Source organism: Chelonia mydas, chromosome 5 (assembly GCF_015237465.2).
Source record: "Chelonia mydas isolate rCheMyd1 chromosome 5, rCheMyd1.pri.v2, whole genome shotgun sequence".
Lineage (NCBI taxonomy): Eukaryota > Metazoa > Chordata > Testudines > Cheloniidae > Chelonia > Chelonia mydas.
In genome coordinates, this window is record NC_051245.2 from 103,439,357 (window position 1) to 103,463,826 (window position 24,470).

General features: G+C 39.2%; 1 protein-coding gene across 5 annotated transcripts in view; it reads right to left on the bottom strand.

Moving 5' to 3' along the window:
- Nucleotides 1-24,470, bottom strand: part of PTPRD (protein tyrosine phosphatase receptor type D) — a 2,140,771-nt gene that overhangs the window by 922,737 nt on the left and 1,193,564 nt on the right. For all 5 annotated transcript variants that reach the window (XM_043546218.1, XM_043546214.1, XM_043546216.1 and 2 more), the window contains one exon: nucleotides 16,056-16,104. The gene's annotated coding sequence lies outside the window, so the exon portion shown is untranslated. The remainder of the gene's footprint in view (nucleotides 1-16,055; nucleotides 16,105-24,470) is intronic.

Genomic DNA, 24,470 nt, shown 5'->3' on the forward strand with positions numbered 1-24,470 from the left:
AAGTGTTGCAGTGCTGTCAGCTGCTGGCAATTCTTGCTCCATAAGGGGCCACTATGCAAACCTAAAAGGGGTCCACCCTGATGAGTGAGGTGTATAGACAGATTGCCCAAAGGATGCACTGTTTTAGTGCAGCCCTGAGGAAGCCTCTATTAGCAGTGTTCTTGGTTCGCCCAGAGTCTCATAGTGCTGTGGATCTCCCCGGCAAACACTACTGCCCTTTCCATGGGGTGCATCCCCATGGGGGTAGCTGGCAGTGAGGTCGATCAAAGCAAAAGTGTAATATTTTTAAACCCTGAACTTTCCAAAAAGGGATTGGGAGAAAACTGCAACCTCCCTCCTCCTTATGTATCAATATGGCACAGTGGAGTTGATGCAAGTTGTCTTTGTGAATGAGATATTAAATAAACACACATTCTCAATGTACAAATGAAGGAACAGAAGCTCTAATAATGTTCAATTAATGGCCAAGCTTGTTAGCTGATGACCCACAGTTCCATGATATTCAGCCAAAAATTTCTAAGTACAAGACTGAAAACAAGAAAAAATAATGGTTAAACATTTGTTATTTTGTCCCCTTTCTTTTTATTAAAATTTCAGATGCTCTCCAAAGTAACTAGCTATTAAAACTTGAGGGACAAGTTGTAGGAAAGATTGTGCCATTGCCTTCAAGGCGAACTCTCCCCCAGCGCTCATTCTAGGGTGGGTGCTGCCTATTCCATAAAGCTATGAGTCTGCCACACAATATGGCTCCCAAGTTGAGAGAGAAAAGATAGACAGATTGAGACCCTTCCTCAAATGTAAAAATATGCACCCAAAAAGATTTCCAGCCATTACTACAATTATTATATCTAAATTAAAACCACCTTGAGCCTGATTCTATAAATTGCTCCAACCTTGACTTCAATGGGAGTTCTCTGCCCGGAGCAGCTATAGATACACGTTTCTTGTATTATACTACTGTTTGTCTCAGGTCTGAGATTTACTCCAACCCCAATGGATAATGCAAACATGATGAGGTCTTTTTCATACAATCAGGGAATGTCAGCATGATCAAGTAAGGGATTTTGAAGTGTCTTTTGAGGCAAGAGGAATTTGCCTCAAATTATGAAAGACAGTATCTCCTCTTGTATTGAATATACCAAGGGTCTGTTTAGGCTAAGCAGTTTGAACTATACAAACATTGGAATTGTCCTATGAATCTTTAGGATTTCTCTGTACCTAGAAACATTTGTGTCCTGCAAACCCTATCTTGTCCCTCAATATAACAAAGTTGATTTGTTTCTCAGATCATACTCAACTGGTGTTCAGAAGTATGTTAATGTAATGAAATGAAGGTCATTAATTATATGGCACAAAAACTGTGTGTGCTGTTCTGTGTATCACAGAAAATAATTTGTATTGAAAGGAAGGAACTGGTTGAGAAAGCAAAAATACTTTTAAAAAAATATAGTCTTAGGTTCAGAAATGGCAGTCACCACGGATTGGTAGCTACTGATAATCTGTCGTGTAAAGCGGACATACTGGGTGCTGAATTCTGCTCAGTTACACAATGAAATCTCATCCATTTTATTACTGCCAGAATTACCTACATTCAGTTGAAAAGCTGTTACAGGCTTAAATATGCTTTAAAGCTCTTTTCTCAATACAATTTACTGCTTCTCCCCCCCAACTCCTCATTATCAACAAGACAAATCAACAAAAGTCTAATTTTGACCTGCCAGTATATCCATAGTCCATTGAATAGGTAGCAAGTTTCAGTCCAGATACAAATTTTGATAAGGGCTGATAAGGTTACAGCCAGACAAATGGAAAAGTCTTAGTATCTAAATTACTAGCTCCTGACTTGCCAAGAGGAGGAAAAAATACACTTTAAAAATAATGCACATGCATGCACTATGTTTCCAAATTGTCTGTCTGCATGTATTACTATACCTTATGTCCTCACTTGATAATTTATCTAGTTGCAAATATGAATAAGCTAGAGAAAAATAAAGAGAAATTCTCTCTAACAGGGCTTCTCTGTAAAAGGCATAGAAACAAGAGCTGTGCAAACCATCTGACTTCTATTTTCAGGGGTTCAGGCAAACATTTTCTTCTGGTTTTAACTGTAAGGGTTTCCCCATCACCCCTAATGCTTTTAGTTATATATTTAAACCCAAAATCTCAACGTAAATTTAAATAAAAGTTACTGAGTTCTACATGATTTCTACATAAAAATGCTTGGATGAATCTCAGCTTAGTTTGTAAAGAAACCTAAAACTAAGGGCTAGTCTCCAGTACGGGGAGATCAATGCTGCTGCAATCGATGCAGCAAGGATCGATTTAGTGGGTCTAGTGAAGACCTGCTAAATCAATGGCAGAGCACTCTCCAGTCGACCCCTGTACTCCTGGTCTCCGAGGGTATGTCTACACTTTCCGTGGATCGATGCTGTAATGATCGATCCACCGGAACTTGATTTAGCAAGTCTAGTGAAGACCCTCTAAATCGACCAGAAATTGCTCTCCTGTCGACTCCGGCACTCCACCAGAATGAGAAGCATAAATTAAGTTGACAGGAGAGTTTCTCCCATCGACCCAGTACAATATAGATACTGCAATAAGTCTACCTAAGCTACGTCGACTCCTGCTAAGTTATTCACGTAGCTGGAGTTGCATAACTTAGGTCAGCTTACCCCCGTAGTGAAGACAAGCTCTAAGTGAGCTCCAGGTGGTTTCGGGTTTCACTGGATACACTTTGCCCAGTCCTAATGTCAATGTAGCTGTGTTCAGAGAAAGGTTATAACTTCTTTGCTCTTTGAAAATACATTAGGCCAGTTCTGAATTTAGGTGATTCACAATCCTCTTTTTAGGACTTATTTATCACTTGGTTTGTTGTTTTTCATCTCTACTTATATAAGCCTATATGACATAAAACAAACCACCTCCTATTGACTTTGATGACTCCAACTGACCTCCACGGGAAGCTTATAGAGAAAAAACAGACTAAATTGGGGTGTTTAGCCACATCCTTCAGTCTGGGGAAGAACAGAAGAAATTATGCACAATCTCTCCTTGTTCTCCACAGACACAAGGTAGTGTGTAAACTGCCTCATCCTAGAAAATAGTCCCACCCCTTTTCTAGACTTTTGTTATGTTCATGGCATATATACAGAGAACTCAGATAAAATCTTAAAATAGTCTTGCTGGAAGGTTGCAATTAAAACTTCTTTTATTTTTTTAGAACTGAGAAGGATAGCACACAGGAACCCCATAACAGAGAGACACAAAGCAGGTTGCTCCCTAAAACAGAGAGGCACAACTCATTATGTCTTACTTGAAGCTGGCTATCTGCAAACTGACTCTGATCACAAGCTTCCCTACAGAGCCTCCTGCCTGCAAACATGACCAGGAAACCCCCTGAGAATGTAAAGTGATAGATCACAATTTAACACTTTTTGGTACACCACACCATTCCCTCCCACACTGTACTGTTTGTACTGTTGTGGGTACACAGAAGTAGCAAGCTCTGCTCTCAATTGGCTGGGTCTGAATGGTGAAGGCTCTTTGCATCATCCCTGTACCATTGTTCACCCAGCACAGGGCCCAAGGACAATCTGGCCACAAACAGCTGCCTCGGGGTTTGGATCTTCCATAGCAGCTGAGAATTTCAAATCACTATGCAGATCATTTAGTTAGATCATGCAACATCCCTGAAGGACAGTGATATCCACATTTTACAAAGGAAAACTGAGGTATAGAAAAATGAAATGACTTTTCCAAGGTGACAAAATCAGAGACAAAACTGGGATGAGAATCCATGACATATTCTGAATTCCAACCCTGTACCTTAAACAACAGATCATCCATCTTTCCCACAGGACAAATGTCACTCATTGTAATTCAATCTCTCTCTCTCTTTCTCACCAAAAAAATCTGTTCAGTTTATTTCAAAATGCTTCTAGATACCGTTTGGCTCAGTTATAAATATTACTGTTAATGCACTTCAATTATTGGGGAAAGTTTATAAAATATTACAACATGCTTAAATTTGTCCTGTTATTTTCACGCAGACAAACCCAAAGTCAGATTTTTACCACGGTTCCTGAAGGGAGACCACTCATGACTGAATCTAACCCTTGTGTACCATCCTATTCTGGGAAAACAGAATTAATCAGAGTATTTACAGTACTGACTTTGAACAGACCTCTCAAAAGACAGCCAAGTGTGGCCAGCTACATGTGGTTATTTTATGGTGTTAACTTCTGAGACAAAATTTATTTCACTTAGGACCTTAAGTTGGAAATAGACGAAAAGCTAGTGCTTTATCCATCAAAGCATTCAACTGGTAGCCAGTAACAGCCTAAATACTTGTCTAGATCAGTAATCCAATTTCTCTGTACTTTTTTTTTTAATTACCGCCACCACCACCACGAGTCTAATAAACTTAAATCTGATTAACACTTTTTTCCTTCCCAGAAAAAAAAGGTTAGTCTTCATTAGCAATTTCTACATCTTCATATAGAATGTAAAAGTAATGAAAAGGTAAAATACAGAAGGTGAAAGAGGCAATGCTTTAACACCAATTCCTAATATCTTAAGCAATGAGTAAACCTGTAAAAATGTTGTATTTTTTTTTGGTTCAAAAGTTGCAGCTACATTTTGTTAAAGCTGTGGTTGTAGTGTAGTCAGTACAAACACAATAAAAAGCCAAACACATAGATAAAAAATTAGGAATGGATGTCACACCTCAGCATGTCAACAAAGCACTAGGCAGATACACCCCTGGGAGTCTAGTTTCATTTCATGCTTCCCCTCAACCTGTTTCCCTAGGAATGATGACATCCCTCCATGCCCCAAGTACTCCCACAAGGAGCACCAATTATGGGCATGCAGCCACACACAACCTCCAACACCTTCTTCCAAGGCATGGTGCCCAGCTTCCAAAGCAGGGTAGCAACACAGAAGAGAGAGCATGGACTGGTTGGCTCTCAAAGACAAGCATGAGGCAGGGGCAGCCAGGCCACATTTCAGTGGTGTTATGACCAGATGTGCCAGGCCACATCACCTCTCATTCAAATTTGGCTCAGCTGCCACTCTGTCACAAGAGAGAGGTTGCCAGGACCAAATTTGAGTGAGTGTTGTGGTGACCGAGAGCACAGAGTTGCAACACCACTCAAATTTGTGGCAACTTTAAAAAGTTGCGGTGTGTTAAAAGTGGCAGTTTCTACAACAAAATTGCAGCCTGCAATTTTCTTACAGCCTTGCCTGTGAGTGCTATAAATGAATGTTGCAAACATACTGAGGTATAAAAGAAACATTTTCGCAGTTGTCCTGTTTTGGGTAAGGGTATCTCACTATTTTGTGCTCTTCCAGGTTTTGGATAAATTAACTAAAAAAACCCACCAGCTCTATACAGTATATGGGTCTGACCCCTCGGACTTTGATGTGTTTAGGATCAGGCCTATATTAGAACTGCTGTATCGAATAAGGGTCTGATACAAAGTACATTAAAATCAATGTGGGTCTTTTCATTGATCTCACTGGGCTTCGGATCAGCCACTAAAAGAATATTTTGCAACTATTTTAAAAACTGTAAAATAGTTTCAAGGGGACTTTAAATAGAAAAGAAATAGTTAGTTCCAATATGAAAAATACGTCAAATTTATCCTTGGTGTAATTCTGTCATTTACTTGATCAGTCTTACACGAGGCATGATTTTTTCCCTGTATCTTTATAGCATGTTATTACAATATCCTTTTGGTCTTCAGGGACAACTCTTTTCTTTAGGGAGTTAGCAGATCTGTACATAAGCAAATGGGAAACTTTTTGCTAGGTTGCATTTTAAATAATTTATGTTTCAGAGATTTAATAAGAACATTGAAGGCCAGATGAAAGAAATAATTTTACCTTTAACGTATAATTTACATTTCCAATTCCACATCCTTTGTAAATGTGAGTCACTCTGGGCTTATGATAAGCAGATATTGACATGGCCTTTGAATATAAAGTAATTGCTTAATAGAATTTTTTCCCCCTTTCCTATAATTTGAAAGCAACTAACAATGATTGTATTTAGTGGGATGACTGTGAATTGCTGAGGAAGGTCAAAGACTTGTCAGAAAAATCAGTCTGAGAACAATTGCAAATAATCCATTGGCACTGATAGCTACCAGCATGACCATTACTAGTGATTTTTGTGCATCAGGAAAAGCTTGCCTCTAACCACTGAATAGTTTAAATGATGCAACTAGAGAAAGTGAACACAAAATTACTGCCTTCTTGGAAGTGTTATGCCTTTGTCATCTTCTTAATTGATTTTAGTATGTAGTTTCTAACGGACCCTTGTCTGCTAGAACTTGTAACAGGACATGTTAGCCCTGTCTAACGTGTGCAACAAGCTTTGTAGCCTGGTTGTAAAGTGCAATTATTGCTAGTTCAAGACAATTAAATTGCTGTTTTATGTGACAGAACAGAACCATAAGTGTAAACACCTAAGGCTCCTAATACAGAACAGTAGCATGTGTAAGATAGCATTCTTTGTGCCTTTAATTCCATCCACCTAAGTACGAAATATGCCTGTTGCCTTGCCTTTCAGAACTCATTTTAACCTTAGAAATAATCAGACTCCCAAGAGATGCAATGACATTCCTACAGGTACAAAAGATAGAATATCATCAAGATTATAGAGCATTATTCTAATGATAATTTGTCCTTGGTCGACACTTAGGCTATTTATCAATATTTTCAGACTGTTGTAACCACATGGTAATGATAATGGCAGCGCTACTGCACACATTGCCCCCAGGGCTGCTGCTGGTTTTAACTGTCCTGCATCATTCTTTTCAGAGCAAGACTAGACAACAGGTGGTGTAGATGAGATATTGGCATTGTTAACCATGGGGTAGCACAAGTGGGAAATAATTGGCAAGCAAACTGATTTTTATTCTGATTATTCGATTTAATTCATCATAGGGCCTTAATAGAACTAAATCTGAACATACAGTAGGGTATACAGAGTCAACAGAAATAGTTACCCTCATTATAAAAGTATTTTTCTGCTTCACAGACATACTAAGTGACGCAGTTAATTTTCCATTCATGTTACTCTTTAATCATAAATTAATCTTGGAAAAACATAGGGCTTTGCTTGATACATAAAGGTAAAAAGACAGAATTTTTTTATATGATACATTTTAATCTGTCAGAGGTAAATATCCTGTAGATTGAAACAACATGCTGCATGATTTTTAATAAAACCAAATACTCGTATGGGGCACCATATGAGAAAAAAAAGTCCCCCCTCCCACTATTTGATTTCAAGTTTAATTTACATACAACCTTTTACTTACATTGTGGTGTGACCTGAAAAATTGTAGTCACATAGTAGTTCATGCACTGGTGAATGTACTAGCAAGAAAAGGTATTTTGCTTTCTAAGCTTTTTCTATAATATTTTAACTGTCATGCTTGAAATGTACATTAAAAGAACAACTGGCTAAGCACTTTCATGGTGCTTTTAAGGAAATATGAGTCGGTTCAAGGGAAAGATATAAATATCTAGACGTGTATGTGCATATATTTTTTTTTCTTGTAGGGGCTGAAAACAAAAATAGTGAGAATCCATAAAGATCAAGCAAGCTTATTTGTAGAGTTTTGTCATAATTTAAATATATATTTCATATAGCTACAAATGTTTCCAAACCCAATATTATGTATAGCCACCAACAGTAGAGTCTGGCTGTTAAATATATAGATATACCAGTATCATCAGATATCTTTTCACCTGTAACACTGAGCCGACAGAGGTGAGGTAAGGTTTAATTTTTGTTATATACTGTCCAAGCTGTATATTTCAAACCTTACTTTTTATTATTTTTTTTAAAGGAGAAGAATATAGATTAAAATAATCCTCTACCTGAGCCCCAAGTTTTAATTCAATATTACAGCTGACTAAATATCAGACATCTTAGTATGATACATTCGGGTATTTCTATGATTTGCCAGTTAATGCTTTCCAAGGCTGAAATTGTCCCTCCTCTTAAATGTTAGTGAGTACCGCTACTATATGCTTTCTTTAGACAGCCACTAACAGGGACCCACTTCTCCACCACATTTTTCCCACTAGTATCCAGCATCCTAGCTCCCCAATTCCATCTCTCGCTCCAAAACTTTTTCAGTATTTGGGAAATCTAAAGGATCTATTAACTTTTGTGTGAGATTAGAGGAGCTGGTTCAGAATGCTTTCTAATAAAAAAAACAAGGAGGAGCGTCAGTCCCCACCAGGAGCGCAGCACCACACAGAGCCACAGGCAACATTTTGAAAGCAGAAAAAGAGCTGTTTGGACAAAGGAAAGGCTGCTGCCCACAGCTTTAACAACTCAGGACAGTTTCACTCATAGTGGGAAGGTGCTGGTTACTTTTCCCCATTTAGAGTACTGTTTTTGATTGATTTCTTCTAAATAACATCATTAACTATGCTGGAAAATCAGCCAGCAAACCAGGGCTAGGCTAACCGTTTGCAAGGCCCTAAGCTACCACATGGCCCCTAAGTGCGCAGCACCTTTTCCTCAATAGCCTTAGCGTCTGTGTCCTCTAGAACTAGGAGATGAGACTGGTGACTTGCTAGTAATTGATGGGACCCCAGAAGTGACTCCATAATTCCACTTTGCATTGGCACAAGACTGAACCTACTCAGACATACCCTTTCTTTCCAATAACTGAAGCAATGCTCAGAGTAGCTTCAAAGAAAACAAAACAGCTTGGAGAGCAGAAGTAACCATTTCTATAGGACTAGGGCCTTGCCTACAATTAATGTTCTCCAAAACTTCCCCATTGTTGACCTAGCACCAATATAGCTCCACCTGTGTTAGTAATGGTGTAAGCACAAGTGAAAGTTGGGTGCAGATGGTTTCACTTCTGTATCATCGAACCAACTCCTGCACTCCACTAGCATTTCCATCATTGTTAGCATCGGTGCAAAGCCAGCAATGAGAGAATTTCAGAAAATGCTCAATACAGGTGCAGACTTATACAAACAGCTCCCCTTACTCATTTCCCACACCTCTATTTAAAGAGGCAGAGGACATACCTAACTTCACAAGCAGTTTATTCCTTGGCCTTTATGCAACTTTCCTAATGAACGAGGAATCAGGCATAATCTGGAAATAGGACTTTCATTAGAAACCTAAAATTAACCCCCAAAAGTCTAACAAAATATTTTCTGAGTTTGGTCTCATTTCACTAAAAACCCCATCCCTTCAGTTTCCCCTTTTAGATCTCCAATGTCTTTGAGGAGGAGTCAGCTGCTGGGCTACACACCCACCAATTCTTCTGACTCCCCCATCTTTAGTCTTTTGTGGGAGGTAAAGGGGAAGGGTCTCAGACCTGCTGTGTCACACAACTCCTACCACAGATCTTCTTGATGGGAATGAGGCTGCCATCAACCCTTCTTTTGTACAACAGGGGAGAGAAAAGGTGAATAAGTCAGTCTGAGCGTTGGTCCACTATCCTTTGCACCACAGCTCCGGAAAACTATTTAAGAGGAAATGAGCAAGAGATTTTAGAATGATTCAGCATACAGCAGCAGCAGCACCACCACCATCACCAGGTAAAAAGGTGTGTTGCATGCTCTGGTGCTATCCAAATGATGATAGGAAGTCCCCAACCCCCTGCAAGAAACCCTTTCCAGGTGGGAGTGGAGCGAGGAAGCAATGGTCACACTTTGTGTAAACAGAAGATGGAAGAGCTGAGACCAGGTTTTCCTAAATATTCCATAAGACAATCAGTAGAGGAAACAGGAGGAAAGTTTCTCTACAAGAAGTAGCTCCCCTCTCGAAGAATTAAATTAACATGTACCCATATCCCAGTAGAACTCATATGGCATCATGTCTTATTGCTTAAATGACGCTTAGCAGATATATAACATTTTTCATCTTCAAAATATGAATTAAATAAGTGATATTCCAATTGTTTAATGTGTCCATATATATTCAATTTTAAGTTATCTCACAAACACTAATGATACAAATTGGAGAGTTCCTTTCACCCTATTATTCCCTTGCCCTCAAATCTTAAAACAAATGATTACAGGCATGGTTAATGCACAACAGTTTGTCAAATTATAAAGGTAAGTATGTAGTTTATATCAAATTTCTTTACTTTTACTATACTGTTTCCCTAGGGTAATATTTTATTACATAACGACCTATGTTTCAACAATGGTTTCTATTAGACTGTCCCACACTTTATTTCTTATTTAATTTACAAACTGCTTCTTTATGCCAATTTTAAATTTGATTTCTCTGAAGGCTCCACAAACCTATCATCTGTGCTGTGCTCAAATGAACTAATCTGACATTATCTACCTCCATTTAAGATTTTCATAATTCAATTACATTTGTTCCCTTTGAACACCCTTTTCTTCTTAAACTACATAAAATTAAGATTCTGAAACCTTTCCTCAGCAACCTATTCTATAATCCAGAGAATAACCTATTACAGTCATCCCATGTCCCTTTTACACAGAGAACTCCAAGCATTGAAATAATGAAATAGCACGAGTTATTTGAGCAAGATACATACACAGTCTCTCCAATATTAGAGAAAAATATTTACATCACTACACATTTTAAACACACCATACAGTAGTTGTGATTGGGCTGAATACTCCACCCTCTCCTGACAGTTTTTCTGGCCTCCTGTCCTGCATCACCCAGACTGAGGTAACAAAGCCTCCTGTGACTTATAGTTCCTAGACATCAGTTGACTTGTATACTCAGAGAGAATGGTTTGCTGGGAGAGGAACTGGGAATAAAAACCCAGCCATCTCTTATAGTATGGAGGGATAGAAGTTCTCCTGTCCCTGGTCCCCATCCCAACACATCACCAGGGTAATTAGTTCGCCCTAGTAAGGAAAAAAGGATGACTGGTTGATGCCAGGGATGGCAAAGAAACAGTCAAGCCCATTGAGGACAGAAGTCTATTGATTTACACCCTGAACCAACAGGATAAATAGACTACTTAGGGTCTGGGAAAGCCTAGGAAACTAATTTCTCTGTTGATCCCAAATAGTAAACATCTGAACCTTGCCAGAGGTGTTTTTGTTGCTGTTGTTTTAAAGATTATTCACCTTCTCATACGTGTTGTTCTCCAAGATGTGTTGCATATGTCCATTACACTGTAGGCAAGTGTGCATCCAGTGCACTGGTTGTGGAGAGTTTTCCCTAGGGGGTGAGCAGGGCTCCCTCACGTGTACCACAAGTGCCCCGTGCTTCAAAGTGAGGATACATGGGTGAAGCTGCTCTGCCCCTTCTTCAGTTCCTTTATGCCAGAAGCTGATGGTGGACTCTGATGTTTCAGGAAAGGATTAGGTAATGGTCCCATCCAACATATTTCAACGAATAATAGTTACAAGAAGGTGAGTAACCATTTTGCCTTCTTTGCGTACTTGCATATATCCATTAAACTGTAGGTGACAAGCTGTTATACCAGATGGTGAGACTTGGAGTCTCATTAGGAGGAGGACTGTAGGGCCATTTTCCCTACATTTGCATCTTCCCTTGAGGCAGCAGAGAACACAGTCTCTGGTATGGATATGAATGGAAGATCATGTCATCACCCGACAGATGTCCATACCTGGGATGTGTGCCACAAGTGCTGCTGAGGCTGAATGTGCTCTGGTTGAGCATGCTGTGAGTTTGTCAGGATGTGTTACCTCTTTGGCAGCATAACACAGTGTGATGCAGCTGCTGTTGTATTTCTAGAGTCTTGGAGTTGTGATTGGATGACCTCTTATGCACTCTGTGTAAGAAACAGCTGGGAAGAAATTTGAAAGGGCTTTGTCTTATCCAGGTAAAAAGCCAGAGCCCAACAAAAGTTGGGGGGGGGGGGCGCTGTAGATTTCATCTTTGTGATTATGCAGCTTTCGGAAGAAAACTGGCAGCTATATAGACTGATTCAGGTGGAAATCAGGTATCGCTTTTGAGAAAAAAGCAGTGAATGGAATGAAGTTTGTCTTTGTAGAAAACTTTGTATGGTGGATCAGTGACCAAGGTATTCAGCTCTCTCACTCTCCTAGTGGAGGCAATGGCCATGCAGGAAGCTGTATTCACTGACCTGTGTGGGAGCAAGCACAATGCTAAAGACTTGAAAGGAAGATCCCTCAGAGCAGATAACACTAAATTCAGATCCCAAGAAGGCGCTAGGTCCCTGACAGGTAGAAGAGGAAGAGAGAAGGGAAGTTCTCTGCACTTATTATCTTTGGTCACACACCAGGTTAGAGATGACAACATCCTGTCTGGGATGCATAGCAACTTGTCTAGATGGTAAATCTGAGGACAACAGACCAACCTGAGCATGCCTGTAATGCTCTGAGTTTCAGTCTGGTGTGAGTGGCTCACATATGTACATGCAGCCATACGACCTAAGAACCTGAGGTAATTCCTTACAGTGGTCTGAGGGACATCCGGGGGACACAGGCTCAGTATAATCTGAAATCTGGAAAGAGGTCAAAATACTCTGGCAAAGGTCAAATCCAGGACTGCCCCAATGAATTCTATCCCTTATAGAGGGAATAATGTTGACTTTTCGTTGTTCAATTTCAGGCCCAGGATGTTGAACAGACACAGTTTGATGGACAGCAGCCTGTTCTTGGGATCTGGAGTGACCATGAACCAATCATCCAGGTAAGGATACAAGTGGATGCCGCTTTTGTGGAGGTAGGATGCCATAACAACCATGCACTTGGCTTGTCATCAGCACTGAGGGTCTTTACCAAAGGGCAGGATGGAGAACTGGTAATGGCCATCTCCTACAACGAATCTAAAGAACATCCTGTAGCCAGGATGGATGCCACATGGAAATAGGCATTCTGTAAGTCGAGAGCAGCATACCAGACTCCCAGATGTAGGGAGAGAATGATCTCAAGTCTATACATTGCTGAGAAGTGAGCAGGTAGGCCAGATCTCCAGCATGGACGCCAACCCTAGGTGACCAGACTGCATGGTTGTTTTACTACAAGCACAGGTCACAGAGCTAGTCAGCTCTGAGATCTCCATGACAGTGCAGGTGATATGCATGCCTATAGATGTGGATTAAGTTCAGAGAAAAACTTCATACCTGAATTAAGCTCGATTGATTTGACTCTTCTGGTGATTTAATAAAAACTGAGGTTAAGTGAGGTCATACCACACTATAATTCATGTAAGGAAGTATTGGAACTTGCTCCACCAGGTTTCACAGAGATCCTAATGCTTCAGCTAGATCTTGGCACAGTCCTATGTTCTGACTCAGGCTACATCTACGCTACAAGCCAGGAGTGTGATTCACCTGCTTAGGTACATGTACTCATTCTCATCAAACTAGCATGAGTAGAAATAGTGGTGTAGACAGGGTGGAATGGGTAGCGGCTTCATGGCTGAGCCGTGTTGAGTATATTCCTGCTTGAAACTGGAGGGTACATACTCAGCACAGCTTAGCTCTGCCTCCACCTCCACGACCCATGCTACTGCATCTACACAGCTATTTGTACTTGTGTTTGGTCCATGAGAGCTAGCATGAGTATGTGTACACAAGCAGGGAAATCACATACCTAGCTTGTAATGTAGACATACCCTAAGACTCTTGCACCTTCTTTTCATCTTCCTGACAAGTTTATAACTCTGTTTATCTGGGGATAAATTCATTCCTGATTTAATTAATTTGAAGTCAATAGATGTACATCAAGGAAGAATTAGATCCTTTATCTTTTCATTGTACCTTGAATCACCTAGAAAGATGCTGTAGTTGTACATAAGGTTATCCCCCTAATAAATCCACAGTGGCTAGAACTTCTAACCTGTCCCCACTTTTATTTTGCCAATTATAAATGTAAAATGTGTTTAAGAAAAATAACTCCAAGAAACTTTTATAAACTTATTTAACAAAACATCCTCTATTGCCAGCAGAAACTGTCTGTATTCCTCCCTGACCACTTGGAACTATGGGTAAGTATTTGTTTCTTATTTTTGTGAAGTTGCACTTTTAAATGATTCTATGCTATTTAGCAGTTAGTTTGTATATTCATTTCTTCTTATTCACAATACTCATGCCCAGATAGTTGGCTCTATTCATATGGTAACTTTGGCGAAATAAAATACATTCCTTAAATAGACATGTAACATTCATAACTATAAACCTGTTGGAACATTGGAACCTCAAAATGGATCATCATTAGTTTTCCATGTTCCTTCCCTAATAGATAAAGGATTACTAGTGTAAAGCAGCAGCTGCCCAGTGGAAGAGAGAACCCAACCACTATGTACAATATTTACATTTAATGAAACAGAGGCCTTATAATAGTGAGACGGCCTTACAAATCACTTCTCTGTATGTTCATTAAGAACTGGCTCTGCATTAAATGTCCTCAGCTGTGTCTGAATCACTTATTGCCAGTCCTTAAGAGACATAAAAGGGACGGTTATGCAAAAGTTAATATGTTTAAAATTTGCTACCAACCCAAGTCCTGCAAACTCTAATTCTAAAATAATTCTATAAAGCACCGAACTATTACCTTCTAAATCCCCAAAATATAGCAATTCAAAAGAGTAAATCTGAGCACAAACACAAGGACAAACAGTTTATTCAGATTACTATAAAAGTACCAGTTAAACAGTTATACTGTACACCTATAAATCACCTTCAGATCAGCAGTGAAGACTTTGTTCAACTATCGTTATGCAATGCAGTAATCTAGAAATAATAGTTTCTACTCCACAGTTGATGGAGAAAGAGAACTTTCACGGACAATAAAGGATGCAGGGTTGTTTGTTTTTATTATATCCATCCATTTTAGCCCACAAAGTAAATTATTATTTTCTTAGATGCCGTGTATGTCTTTAGTACAGAAACCTAAATTTCAGTTCAGGTTTTCACAGATAAAGCTTCTGAAACACAAATATAACTTAGGGCTAAAAGGATGTAGCTCATTACAGAGAAGCAGTAAAATAAAATATCTCACTGCTTTTGCTGGGCTACATTTTAAACTGCTGCCTTCACAGAAGCAACAGACTCACAAAACAGAACTGACAGGTCTGTTCTTGGGTTTCTACTCTTCAGGGAGTTTTATCTTTTGCCCAAATATGCATATTACGACAGCTATTTTGTGTTATACAAATGAGATTACCTCATGAGTTTGCTCCCAATTGAATGCTAACCATATTGTCTCGTTATAAACAAGCATTTGACTTTATTATATTTAATACTATGAAACAGCCTTAAAACACGAGAGAATATTTTCGCGGTAATGCTAAGCTTTTAACTCTAACAGCTTTTACTTCACAGGCTCTTAAATGATACCAACTACATGGTAAACATCTATATCCTTGGTCCAAATGTGTTTAGTATTGTAGTTTTCTCAAGAAATACAGAGTAGTACCCAAGACAGAAAAAAAGCTCAAATTGTAGTCACCGCAATTTTCCAGTAATTTTTATTTTCATTGTAATAGGTACCTGTCTTGGATTCAGTTCACTGAAGCTGTGACATTAAACATTTGTTGAGGGAACCCATTTTGATAAAGCTTGACAGGTAATAAAACAAGTTTTACTTTCTATTGCTGGTTGCCGCTATTCATTCTCATCAAAGAAGCTTTTCCACAAAGGTTTTAATGTATAAAATTGCCATTTACATCTGCAGGACTTCTGTCAGTTTTATAAATCATTGCTTCTCTGAATCATTTTTATCTAATCCTTTTTGAAATCACATTAGCTCCAATATTTGATGACTATATTAATATTAGTCCCATAATGGAATGTGGCCAGGTTACATGAATGTAACCTCAAAGGAGTAAAAGCTTCACTACAAAATATATTCTTCTTCAAACTATTCCAGAGAGAAAAACGAACCATTTTATTGCCAGTTTAAACAGTGAGGCAACAGACCTGTATACCAACAATCTGCCAAAAAGACCAGGTGACTCACAATAAATTTAGCACAGACTTGTTTCTTCTCATTCTCTGAGTACCGCAGCCCCATCCTGGAATGTGATTTCTTGCATTAATATACAAGTTGAAGCTAAAGAAATAACAAAAATCACTTCTTACCCTGAGCTTGCAGGTTCTGAATTCAATCAAAAATTCTCCACCCTGAGACCTGGGAAAATACAAGAAAGAAAATCCCTCTATCAGCACTGACAATAATTGGTGAGACATTAGAAATATTGTAAACAAGGTAAATGATGGTTCAATGCTATGGGTAATTAATACACACATACATTATGGAAAAATCAATTGACTTAAATCCTTGACTAGCATACTTTGAATGGAACATTATTTATCAGAAAAGAAGCTCAATAAAACCTTTAAAATTTAAGTGTAATCATTCTTTTTTCGATGTTCTGAGGCAAATTCAATTTCAAACTTCCCTACAATTGAGTTTATGCATTTCCATAGTGAACACTAAACTCCCAGGGTAGCTAGGTAGAAAAGTGTTCAAGTTATATATTGCTGCAGTTCAAACAATATTCTTGGCTAGATTTATCTAGAAACCAATGGCTTTTTCGCAGGGGGTAAGCAAATTAATTAGTTCTCTGTGAGGTATAAAGAACAGGCAACACGAGTTCAGGCTACACTCCAAGGTTTTGGTTTGAAGGCTAGAGAAAACTGAGCTAATTATAGATGATACACATTTGCGGTTGGAGGAAATCAGAATGCCCTGCAACAGCTGACAAAGGAGCAGTAGGGGTAGGAGCGCAAGATAAATGACTGGAGGTGGATATTTGTAAACGTGGAGGGACTCAAATAAAATGTCTTCTATAAAGACCAGGAAGAGAAATCAGTTGAGTGTATAAATATCTTTTATGAACTAACAAAATTGATTCACAACTGAATTAACGTTCATTTAACAGAAGTGGATGCATTTCTCTATAAATACTAACATTTGTTAATCTTATCAGTAATATAACAATGGTTATCCCATTACCAAGGCTTGAAGTTACCCTTTAGTTTAATAAGGGCAATAAAAAAAGTGATTTTTCTGCAACAAAATGAGTTTCCACCCTTTTGTCTCCAGCATTTTTTTCTTTTCATTATAACATGAATGAAGATTAATTCTTCAGATTTATAATCTGGCAGAGAAATATTAGAAAATGCACAAAATCTAAACATACTATTATATATTAGTGCTTACATTTCAGATTAAGAGCACAAAAGGGAGCTGCACATGTTATAAGCCAAAACCACTATTCTAGCATATCCCCATATACCAATACTAAATTTACTTTAGCATCATATTAATTTTATTTAATGATAACAGGTATAAGAGAAAGATGAAAATGCTGGCCCTGATTCAGCAAAGTACTTAAACATATCCATAACTTCAAACACATGAAGAATTCCCTTGTTGTTCTTTAAGCACCTTGCTGAATTGAAGTCTTAATATTGAATTATTATATATCAATTAATTCCCTGTGTGTGTATGCAAACACACACAGACACTTTCGAAGTGCCACTTGTGATTCTGTAATTAATATTGTGTTCCTCATTAATAGGCACAGTGGTAGCACTGCCTACTAATAAAGTTGCCTGATACTTCCCATTAAAAGTCCCTGTTTTCAGTTGTTTATACCTTTGCCAAACAGTAATCATTAAGGCTGAAATGTTCCATGTCAGGGGTCTTGCCACAAGCTGATCTGGGGGAGTGTGGGGGGTAAGAAGGAGAGAAATTTCAGCCAAAACAGTTTCAGCCATGTCTGAAAACAATGTTCGGGGGAAATAAATTGTTTCACCCATATTTTAAAAAATGGTTACCTTTTCTTGAAAAAAACAGTAGTGCCCCCATGATTTAGAGTAGGGACTTGAAAATTGGTGGCCTTTGAGTCAGCAGTGTACCTTTTTCCATCCTTAAGAAAATCTGTCCAAATTTGGCCGATTTATAAGCCTTGGAAAATTGTAGTTCACACATGCTCAGTAGAGACATGCTACAGTTTTGCAGCTAAATTCTCTAAAGATTTCACTTGCAATGAGTATGTTCTAGTCAAGCCTTTCCCTGCAGCTGCAGCTCTGGGCTGGGTCTGAACCCTGGATCCGAGCACTAAAAGTGAAAACGGGGAGCATGTGTCTTCTGTTTTCTCAGTGTTCCTACTACTGAAACTCAGGCAACAGGAGGTTGCTGCCTGATTCAAATGCAAATGGGACAAAAGACAGACCTGAGAGGATTTTGGGGGAGTAGATAAGCAGAAGGAGCCTGTAGGATAAGGGGAGGTGACTGGAACCAGATGCTGGTAGGGGCAGGAGAGGGAAACTGTGACTGGGAGTTGAGGTGAAGGAAGACGGGGACCAGCTGGGCATGGAGACTGGGACTATGAGCCAGGGAGCAAAACAAGTGGCAGAGGAAAGACAGATTGGATGAGGAGCCTGATGGAAGATGGACAGGGAGTAGAAGCCTGGAACTGGATAGAGTGAGGAGAATGGGACTGGGATGATGACTTGTGGGGGAAAGGGGAAAAAAGAGGATTGGGACAGGTTGGAGCATAAAGGACACAAGGGGTCAAGATTGGGGGTGTGACCCAGGGACCTCTTGGTGCCAACTCTTGGTGCCAAGTGATCCCTTGCCTCTGGTCTCTACATATTAGTTTGCCAAGTGTAATGTCTCTGCTGAAAGCCTGTGTCACATTGGTCATCACAATTGTTGTGGAATGTAAGTACAGAAACTATCTAAGAAGTTAAGAACTTAATTTTCAGTTTATATAATCCTAAAGACTTGCAGCTGGTCACCAAAAGGTGAGAAACAGGTTTCCTTCAGGCAAGGGATGTTTATCTGTCTGGCTACATGTAAATAGAGTATTGTAGGGTCCACAATAGATGCCCATTTACAGTCCAAGCTAAATGCAAATGAAGGGATTGTGAAATCTTCCAGAGGGGGAATTTTACAGAAAGAAATAAACCAGTGGGAGTGGGTCCTGTTTACAAGTGAAGACAATGGAATTTTGGACTATAACTGTACATAGAGAGCTACACTCTACATCCTTTACTGAGGGAGAAAGCGGAGAGCAAGCTTTTTCATGAAAAAGGGATCACAGCCTACCTGGCTGAAAAACACTCATGAGCAATACTAGGTTCTAGAATGCATTTCATTATTTTATTTTATATGTAACCCTTAGTTTCCAATATTTTCATCTATTTGCTATTACTTGAGTCTCCACTCATTGTTAAATAAACTTATTCTTGTTTTTTTACTATAGACACATCTAAATGCTGTGTGTTGGGTGGAGTGATGATCCTGAGGTGAAAATGGTAAGGTGGTGTATAATTTTCCCTTGGGAGTAGCAGATCTGAGAATTCTGTGAGTGTCCAGTGGAACAAGGGCTGGACACTCCAGGAGGATGCTCAAAGGTTGGAGCGTGCCTATTGTTAAACTGTAAAGAAAGAAAGGGGCCTGCGGAGACCCAAAAGACATGTTTTTGTTACCAGAGGCTAATGGAGGCACAGAAGGCACAAACAAGGGTTCCTCACACTAAGGGCAAGTGGCAACAAGGTGCTGCATAACCTTGCGTACCCGCAAAAAGTGTCACGGGAGAAGAGGCAGAAGGGTCTGTTTCACTGCAGCATACTTCCCACCAGAGTCTAGACTGGAACGAATGAAACCAGAGTCTCACTATTCCTCTGCTGTCAGAAAATATCCATGAAACCCAGAGGCAAAGTAACTCTCTTATCACCCTAAGTGCTGGTCCACACAGAGGATGGTAAACTATCGCTGATTATAGAATCATAGAATATCAGGGTTGGAAGGGACTTCAGGAGGTCATCTAGTCCAAACCCCTGCTCAAAGCAGGACCAATCCAAGTTCTTGATATCAAGAACTCCATTAGCTTAAGGGGCAGAGGTCTGTGCAGTGGATCTAAAGGTTCCAACCCTGCTGAGGAATGATGTAGGTATCAATATCATGCATATGATATAATTGGGTTTTTTTCAGTTTCCTTTTTTTAAATACCTAGCTTTCGTGCATGTAACTTCCTATGTTAAAAGACCATTAAGGTTGCAAAGTTAGGAAATGCCATAATTAAGGTTGCCTATGCAACCTTAATTGAGCTCCCTTGTGCCTATGCATTATGATAGTCATTAATTATATGATCTCATACTATTTTGTCCACAGGACCCCTGCCTCATTCAGTGCACGGGATGGACCTGCTTTGGAGGCGAATCAGAGATATGTCTTCAAGGACATTTGTCTGTAGGATCAGGGCTGAATTTAGGGGCAGGAAACCCAGGTGAGCACCTAGGGTGCCAGGCTCCGGGGGGGCACTGAGCTTGGGGGGCTGTTTTTTTTGTTAGTGACAGAATGTTTGAAGTAAAATGTTTCAGGTATTCCATATGTGGATTCATTTTTCACAAACCTCCGAAAATGTTCTGGACCTTTGTAGAATCTCGTGGAACCTTCCAGACCTTCTGAGAACTACATTTTCCTCAGACCTCCTAGAATGTTGTCAGCCATGCCCTTCCGGGTATATAGAGGGCGGGGTGTTGCCAGTCAGTCAATGAGATATAAGAACAAAGTGAAGTGAGAGCCCAGCTGCAATATTGTGAACCTTGTTTTATTGTGTAATTGTGAAAGTGTACCTGTGTTTTAAGACTGAAAGAGTGTAAGTAGTGACTAATAAAGGACATATTTAATGAGACGCCAGAGATATTTATTGAATACCATCTATGCAACAATATAAACTGGGGGGAAGGGGAGCCGAAGATGCTCCTCGCTTGGGGTGCCTATGTAGGATCACTGATTCATTGGTGAATAAAATAGTATGTGATCATGTTATTAAAGACTATCATAATGCATTGGCACAAGGGTGCTGAATTAAGGCTGCACAGGCAACCTTACATCTGGCATTTACTAATTTTTGAGTGCTTGATTTTGCACCGTAACATTCCTTATTGTATTTTTGAGTGTGCATGTATGTATGTAATCAAAGAAGTTGTGTGTGTGTGTGTGTGTGTGTGTGTGTGTGTTCATTCCAGGGAAAGCTGCATCAGTCATGCTGGTGACAACTGCTGTGGCTAAGGCTGCAAAATATTTTTCATTCTAAATTACCGTTGTCAAAAGATAATTTTCTAACATATTCATGTTTGGGCTGATTCTCCATTTGGGTCCCTTCATGAAAATGGTGTGTGTGGGGGGAGGATAGAAAGAAGGGGCTGGGGGTTGAAGTTTTTGGTTTGTTTATGGGGAGAGGAGAACAAGTTAGAACAAAGTCCCTTTCTGCTGCTGACTTCTTATGAAAGGATTAAAACAACCACATGTCCCCCACCTTTAAAAAACAACAACAACAATCCAATCCACATCAAGAAAATATTACCACCACCATTATTAGTATAGAAAACTGAAATACTATTGAAATGCAAGGGCCACTCATGTCATGTAAAAATAGCATATCTTTATCCCAGCTGAGGATCTTTCCTGAAAACTTCAACCTTGGCACCCAACCTTGCAAACAGTACCAGGCACAGTGCTTACTAATATAATTAGTCCTTTCAGCAGCATATACACTTTGCTAGGGGCTTGTCTATGTGGTAACTGGAACCAAGATAACTAAAATCAGTTCAAATTCTCATCTTTATCTATTTCAGTGTAAATCTGGGGAGGGGGAGGGTTTAAATTATATCATATATTTAGAAATTAAGTCAATAATAAATCCATTTATGTTTGAAATAAGAGCGTCTCCTTCCAGACTTGCAATAAATAACTAAAGATTTGAATTACAGCAGATTTTATTTTCATTCCAGCTACCTTATAGACAAGCCGTAAGTTTGAATGAAACTCATTCAAAATTAATGAAACTGTAGGACCAAGGAAATGCAATAGAAAATTCTGCCAAGTTCTTAGCTGTACACCTAAACATGGATGTAGTGCGAGTGCAGGCAGATAACTGTACAGGTCTGAGCTAACAGAAGCTTACAAGCTCAACTATCGAAACAGGAGTACAGGGTCAGCATGAAGGGTTCCATATCTAAGAGTAAGGAGTGGTGGTGTGCATTTGTGGTGTTTTCTATTTGTTTTCATGGTGAAATTTCAGGTATTGTTTATATTAATGGACACCATAAAATATGGCTATGTGGACACGTCAAAAGTGCGGGTTATGCCTTTCTGTAAAGCATGTGACTTACTTCACTGTTGGTGACACAATACAGGACTAAATGAACCTCTGCCCTAGGCTGCAATTTCTATGTTCATATATTTTGTCTCTACCTTGTCCCAGTCCTTTTCAACTTTAAGTATAACAATGCTTAAAGACATACTGTAGGTATTTTTAAGGCATATTTTTACAACATAAGCAGAGTAAAATCACAGATTATAACTACAATGCTAAATGACAGCTGTGCAAATAGATTTTTATAGATATACTCATGCCATGGGTCAGAGCTCTGACACAAACTTACGATGTTATCATTCACAGGCCATTTACACTCATTTACTCTCCTATATCTCCACCTCCCCATCCCAGTCTGGCAAATGGAATCAGAAACAGCCTTGGCCAAAGGTGTATTTTGACAAAGAATGTGGATAACGAAGTTTCCTTTCGCTCTTGAAAAAACAGCCCTGCGCTGGTAAGTGGTACACAAAGAAAATATTCCCCATCACCAGGTATTTTTTATCCACTGGTTTCATGTCTAATCATTTCTAGTTTTCACATGACAATTCGTGAAATATTTTCTATTCCTTGGAAAACAGTCCCTCCTATAAGCCAGTGCAATATTTTGTGATGTCATGTGATTTTGCTGGTGAGACAGAAGGACACAAAGAAATATAACATACATACAAAAATTGTCAGAAGGACACATTTAAATCAAAAGGAGTACTTGTGGCACCTTAGAGACTAACCAGTTTATTTGAGCATGAGCTTTCGTGAGCTACAGCTCACTTCATCGGATATGCTATGCATCCGATGAAGTGAGCTGTAGCTCACGAAAGCTCATGCTCAAATAAACTGGTTAGTCTCTAAGGTGCCACAAGTACTCCTTTTCTTTTTACGAATACAGACTAACACGGCTGTTACTCTGAAACCTGACATTTAAATCAATCTCAAAAACTACTTAACCAATTCAACTGAGAGAACATTCTGGCTATCAATGTGACTAAACCCTAAACATTTCAAAGTATTACTGTTAAAAGGCGGTTGCAAAACATCCCCAATATGGAGATGCTACCCCTTTTCCACAATATACCTCACAGACTTTCTACCCTGGGTAATCCATGCTCCCACACAGCGTATGGTTCTTTCTCCCTCACAAATGACTGGACCCTGGAGATTTCTGAGTCTGCTACAATCTTTGCGCTAACAGACTTGGGGCTTCTAGTTGAAGCAGTAGATCCAGCAGTCCCAGGTTCAGTACCTATGTCTGGTGAGCACTGCTGGGGTATCATTGGAACTGTTTCTACAACTCCCCAAGGCACAGATCTCTGCCAGTTAAAATAAAGGAAGCTGCCAGCTGTAGCAGGACAAGCAGCTGTAACCAGGCAATAGAGTGCAACATGCTCAGGCACGCACACATAGATTCAGAGCCCACTGAGATCAACAGTTGCTCCTCCACTGACATCCTTGGGCTTTAAATCAGGCCCATAGTGCTGCTTCCTCTCCCACCGAAGTCAAAATGGGGAAGAAAAAAAAAACAGTAGGAGCAGAATTAGACCCCACATTTTTCTTCAAATACAGGTGGTGCAATAATTTTACTACATGGAAGTGATAAGCCTTTTTGGAGACTAAATGAGACAAAATCATTTTAGACAAAAGTCAGATTGGTCAAATTCTTTAATTGAGTTATAATTTTAAAACAGTTTGAATTTTCCTCAAACTGTGCAATACACATTAACCTTTGTGTTCAGAGTAAATTGGTAATTTTCAAGCCAACACAATTTTTGAAATCAAAGTGGCACTGGGATCTTGCAACCTAATTATGGACAGGCTACCTCTTCTTCATGGTACATTCGTGCACACACACTTACAGCTTGTCTACTCCGAACCTCACTGGTTTAATCAAAGATGTGAATTTTACTTTCAAAGGAAGAGTGACATTTTGTTTAAACTTAAACCTGTCTCTGACTTCCGCTAAACCTAAATAAACCACTCAAACTGATACAGATTTATAGATTCTGATTCGAAATAGGACCATTATCATCATCTAGTCTGACTTCCTATATAACACAGGTAGAACTTCCTTAAAATAATATCTAGAGCATATCTTTTAGACAAACATCCTATCTTGATTTAAAATTTGCCAGTGATGGAGAATCCACCTCAACCCTTGGTAAATTGTTCTAGTGGTTAATTATTCTCATTGTTAAAAATGTGTGCCTTATTTTCAGTCTGATCTTGTCTAGCATCAATTTCCAGCCAGTGGATCATGTTACACCTTTCTCTGCTAGATTGAAGAGCCCATTATTAAGTATCTGTCTGCATGTAGATCTTATAGACTGTAATCAAATCACCCCTTAATCTTCTCTTTGTTAAGCTAAATAGACTAAGCCTC